We start from the raw sequence: 6,178 nt of genomic DNA, 5'->3' as shown, positions 1-6,178 counted from the left end.
TGGATCTCAGAGCCAGGGATCAGAGACAAGGGCTCACACTCTGTGTCTCACACTCCAACAGGATTCAATCCTGATTTCACTCTTAAATGATTTTGGATCCCATCTGGTGAAGAGTGGTGCAGCTCCACCCTTTCACTGCTGTTATAACCTGATTTACCTGGGGTGGAGAGTGCCTGGGCAGTGGGAGCTCTGCAGCTGTGGGCTGGGGGTGTTCATTCTCTGCATTCTGGTACAAAAAGAAAGGAAAGAAACTCTGTGTGTGCCCTTTGTCCTGCTGGTCTGAGTGCCAGGGAGTTACCTGGCTTTGTGCTGTCTGCACTGGGGGGGTGAATCCTAATTTGATTTAGAGTGGGAGGCAGCGTTGTTTGGAGGTTTACAGAGGTTGTGCAGCTTTTCCAGCTGTGCTCTGGGTTCTGTGAGAGAATCTGCAGCGCTCCCAGAGCTGCTCTGCAGCCCCGTGTGGCACAGAAGGTGTCAGTGCCTGCTGATCACTGCCCATCGCTGCCCTAGTTTGATGATGGATTTATAATGAACATCTTTAACCTCAGCCTAGCCCAGCCATCTGCTCTGGGAAGCAAGCTGGCACTCCAAAGCCATTTTCTGCTTCAAGGTGTCTCCTTGTAGCCCTGCAGAACAAACAGTGAGTCATCTCCTCCCACCAGGCTGGAGCAGGATCCCAGCCCAGCTCCGGCAGTCCCTGTGCTGCCTCCAGAGCTGGCTGTGACTGAGCACAGGCACCAAACTTCAGCCTTGCTGCTCCCCTGCTGAATCACAGAGGGATGACACAGAAATCTCCTGAGGGATGTGAATGGGGTGAACACCCTGGCCCACATCTGCAGGCAGCAGGGAAAACCCAGCACTCATCCAACCTTTCTTTGCAGGTCCTGATGGAATTCTCCTCCTGCCTGTTCTGTGTCTCCATCATCTCAGAGTCCTGAGACTTCATTCTTAAACTTTCATGGAAACTGCTCGTTTTTCTATTTAACAGGATGGCTCAGAAAGGGAAAGTGTCAGTGAGGGCACTCCCTTCATTAATGGAAATCATTTTTGGGTAATGAAATTGCTCTCCACCTGCCTTCTGTTAGCAAATAGGAGCCTTTGTCAAGTCTCCAGGATTTTGGTCTGCCTTCTATTGCAGCACTAGAAAATTAGGGACATCCAATCTTAAATGGAAAAGTTTAAGAAGCTTTGTCTCATAAAGTGATGTCTAAGATTTGTCTGTCTTTTATTCCATGTTCTTTACTAGATGATCCCCCCTGCTGCCACCTTCAAACGAAGCGATTTAAAACAGATCGGATATTAAAGCTTTAAGATGGGATTTTAAAATAAATGAAATGCTATCAGGACTGTAATAGCAACAGCTGCTGTGTCTGCCAGCTGGACTGGAGACTTAATCACTCCATCAAATCCCACTTCCCACAGCCCTGCACTTGTTTTCCCTGCCTTGTGCCCTCTCAGCACACCCCACGGAGGGATGCTCCCTGCGGGTCACAGCCAGAGCCCTGGGGGGAGAATCTCCCTCTGGGCTCTCAGCACCCTGCACTGAGCCTGGAATGTTCTTTCTGAAGGCCCAGGAGCAGGAAGGAACAGGAGGTTTTAAGCTCTGTGGCAGTTTTTGCCCCCTGCTTGCAGCAGTCTCTGCCCTTCCCAGCTTGGCAGCAGCGCTGGGTGCTGTGGGTGCTGCCAAAGGAACAGCTTCTCTCTGCCTGTCCTCAATAAAAAATCAACTTCTGGATCCCTGTGGATTGAATATGAGCCATGTCAAATGTAGCTCATGAGTGCTGTCACCCTGAAGCAGAACTTGTCCCTGCTCACTCTCAGCTCAGCTCTGTGGTTCTGCCAGGTACCAGCCAGGTCAGCAGTGTGAAAAACGAGGTTCTCATCATTTTTATAGAATTTAAAAGTTTAATAAAAAAAGACAATTAGGAGAAAAAATAAAGTAAAGTATACAGATAGAGCTGGGTGTCTCTGCATTCAGCCAAGAGAGCTCACCTTACTGACAAAGGATTGTCCCTTAAAAACAGAACCCTGCTACATATCCATAAATTCTCATCCATATTCAGACATTCTTCTTAGGATCTTTGGTGTTCTTCTGTTTAGTTTTCTCTTGCCCCCTTCCCAATAGATCAATCCTCTTGGTACCATCGAGATTTACATTCCCTGATACCAGAAATGCAATAAATTCCTCCCCCCAGAGTTCTGGTCACTGCTGTCTTCATCTGGATAAGAGTTTACAAATGCAGGAGTTCTCCAGCTATTTTTTTTCCTCAGTCTTTGGGTTATACAAACAAAAGCAGTTTTTATTTTAATACTATGCCATAGCCTAACATATATATGTATTATACTACTATTTCTAAATTTCATCAATAACAGAAATAAAGAAAACTATATTAATACAACAAAATTTCTCATTCTTATGCACATAAGATTCATTTTAATATTTGCAAAAAGCCAACAATATAAAATGTATCTGTAACACCAGTGAAACAAATCATTTCCAACCGAGTCACCTCAGAAAACAACTCGTGGTTTCAAAATGTCACACTTCTCTCTGACCTCAGCTTTACATAAAGTTTACCAGAAGAGTTCAATATGATTTCCTTTCACATGAAATTGAATTTTTTGGCTGACCAAACTTTATGTGTTAAAAGAGCCACTAGAAGAAAATTATTTTTAGTGAAAATGAAAAGATCATTTTTCTGATTTGTGCATCAGCTGCCCAATGAAGAGCTGATGATTTATTTAGGTGTGGGCTCTCACTGCCAGCAGTGCAGGTAACACAGTGAGCAGCCATGGACACAGCACTTAACCTCTCTATTGTGTGTTTAACCATCTGTAAAATGGATATGATCCTACTTACCTGCCTGACACAGCTGGACAGAGGCTTAATTTTTAATCAAGTTCTGTTAAAGCACTTGGAGCTCATTGTATAAAAGATGCACCAAGAAGAAAAATAGTTTTATTAAGCTATTAATGCTTGTACAGTTATATTGTGTTCCAAGAGTGATAACACAGTGAATGACACCAATGTTCTAGAAATAATATAAAAAAAGAAAGTATCAAGAAGCAAAAGAGATGTTCTGGGATGGAGAACAGACTTTGTGACAGTCTAGGGTTCCTTTGTCCCTATTAATTATACATGTGGAGCAACTTGTTAATGCATTTCTAAAGACAGGTTGACACAGGCTCCTCTCTCCTGGCCACAGGTTTTGAATAAATTTAACCCCAGCAGCAGAAGAACTGGACAATGAAGGCATTTCTATAACAACCAAAGTGGACCAGTGAGGACACCCCAGATTTCCTGGGTCTGGGAGAGGCAGTAATGATACACCTGTGGGAGCTGGCTATGAATAATTGCTGTACAGGGCCCTGGAGTTACATTTCAGGCTGATTGTCCGTGGAATATGACCAGGTATTATTCTCCATGCTAATTCTCTACCCCCTGTGCCCTCCAATGCATCCAAAAATAGTGATAAAAATACTAAATTTTACTAATAAAGTCCCTAAGTCATTCAGAAGTTGTGTTAATGGTGAAATATAACTGTTTATATTTAACAGCCAATGGAAATGGAAACCAACAATTAATTAATTATATTTCAACAGATTGCCTAATAAAAGCTACAGTATTTAAATCTTCCTTAATATTTTAAAGCAAATTTGACACCCTGTGTGCTTTGCAGGCACAGCCTCCCCCCAAAATTCCCATTAATTACCTGTAATTACTGTTCACTCCTGCAGTAGTGGAGGGGCAGTGTCTGCCATGCAGATCTGCTCTGGGAAGTGACTGCAAATGTGGTTTTAGGAGGTTTCCTTATCACAGAATCATGGAATATTTGGGTTGGGAGGGACCTCAAAGCTCATCCTGTTCCACCCCCTGCCATGGGCAGGGACAATTTCCACTGTCCCAGGGAGCTCCAAACCCTGTCCAGCCTGGCCCTGGCCACTGCCAGGGATGGGGCAATGAACTCAAACCCCTCCTGTGATCTTTCCAAAACAATGGGGAACAGCTTGGGACCTCCAGGGACCAAACTGAGGTGATATCTCAGTCTGTAAATAAACAAGGGAATAATAATAATAATAAATAATAAGGTACACCTCAATGTGCTAAGCAGCTATTCCAGGAGATGCAATCATTAGCTCACATGATCTTTATTGTCTCTTTTTCAGAGTCACTTAGGAAATTAAAACTTTCCAGATAAAAGCCTGGAGAGTTTTAAATGAAACAAAAAGTGTTGGTTATTGCTGGATGAGGCATCCCCACTGAGTGTCCAAACCATCATGACATTAATTTGATCATTTGGAATTGTTGATTCAGTCACAGGGAAGTCCCCCCCAAAGCACTGGCATCTCAGACAATTTAAAAAATCTATTTTTAAAACAAGCAAAAGACTTCAGGAAACACTTCCTAAGGTAATGACACATTCTGGTTGTGCAGCTGGAGATGTCCTGAGGAACAGGACCTGAACATGCTGAGCACCTGCTGCCTGGAAAATGCTAAAAACTGAGGCACCCAAATTCCTTCAGTACATTTAAAGACCCTAAATCTTAATTTTAGCATTACCTCTCGACCTGCAGGCCAGATCTCATGTACAACATGAGCTCCTGTGGAGAAAAGTGATTAAAAACCTAACCAGAGACATGATGCTATTACCAATATATGGTTTTGGATTGGGTTGGTTTAGTGAGTCCTTTTTCCTCTTCTTTTCCCTTCCCCTTGCTGTGCAGAAATATCTTGAACTGCTATGAGGATTAAAGATTTATCCACCAAGATACATCTTCTTCAGCCCCAGTGCATCTAATCCAGAGTCCAAGCAGCCCTGCAGTTTTAAGCTGGTAGTTTATGCTTATTGCTAGAATTTATTGAATGACCAGACTAATCTTTTTTCTCTCTTTAATCAATAAAAATTGGCTTCTGGACAGTCTAAGATCAATCACATCAGTAAGGGACACATGTCAGTAAAAATTTACTTGTGTTTCTATCATTCAAGTTGCTTTGCTCAATGTAAGCTACAAGGAGTTCCTTTTTTCCCCTGATTCACTGGCACAACCATGGAAATGACTGAAAGGTTTGCTGGGTGTGTGACTTTACAGGAGAAAGTTTTGAGAAGAGCACAAGCTGTGTGAGGTGTATTCTTTTAAAGAATGTTACTTTTTGCTCCTTTAAATAAAGGTCTGTCTGGGAATTCCAAATCTCCAACACTTTTAACAGGAAAAGCTTGAGAAACTACTTACACAAACATCTGTGAAATGGCAAAAAACTGATTGAATTATATTTTTAAAACCTGAATAATCAGTCGAGATCTGCTAACAGCCTGTGGGCACAGGGGAAAATATCTGTCCTGTGTTGCTGGAAATCAGCAGTTGCCACATTCTGTAGAATGAGAGACAACAGCAGCAGATTTTTCAGAGATTTCAGGCAAACTGGAAAAAAAATACAACTGTTTTACCCAGCCAGCATGACCAATGGTTAAGGAGATACCCACAACACACAGGAGCTCTGTGCTCCCTCCTCAGCCAGATGCTGAGTACTGGACTTTAAGGAGTTAATATTCTCTTCCTCTCCCCTTTTTCCCCCTCTTCCTCTCTCCCTGACTGGCTCCAGCCCTGGCTCTCATCTGAAGGGCACAGAACTCGCTGAGGTTCACATGATACCACTGACAGCAGCATGATAAGCCTATTTCTGACAGTGTGGCAAATTACTATTATGAAATCCCAGTACATTTGATTACAGAGTGACTTTCAGAGGGGATCACACTCAGCAAGGTTATGAAGAGCTCAGTGTTTACTGAGTAATGCTGACTTACTGGAAAAGAATATCAAGAGCTCTTTAAATAAAAAAGTTGGGAGATTCCCAATTCAGAAAACATTTGGCTGAGTAGATTCAGCCAGGCATTATGTTTCTCTAAAATGAAAGGGAAAAAATGATCAGCAGGATTTCTTAGGTTGGTTTTTATTCTTGTTGATGGATGACTCAGTGAAATGTGTTTGCTAGAGGTTCACCCAGAAAAGGATCATGAACTTGAGGTTGTCCTTCCCCTCCAGCATTTCTCCTTTCAGGAGGTTCCAGGTGCTCTGTCTCTCCTGAGCTGCCTCCCATCCCAGCCAAAGGCCAGGATCTCTGCAGAGTGCCCAGGTGAAAAGGACAAGATTCAAACAAAAAATCAAGACAAAAGCAGAA

Source organism: Parus major, chromosome 21 (assembly GCF_001522545.3).
Source record: "Parus major isolate Abel chromosome 21, Parus_major1.1, whole genome shotgun sequence".
Taxonomy (NCBI): domain Eukaryota; kingdom Metazoa; phylum Chordata; class Aves; order Passeriformes; family Paridae; genus Parus; species Parus major.
This window is presented reverse-complemented; position numbering follows the sequence as displayed.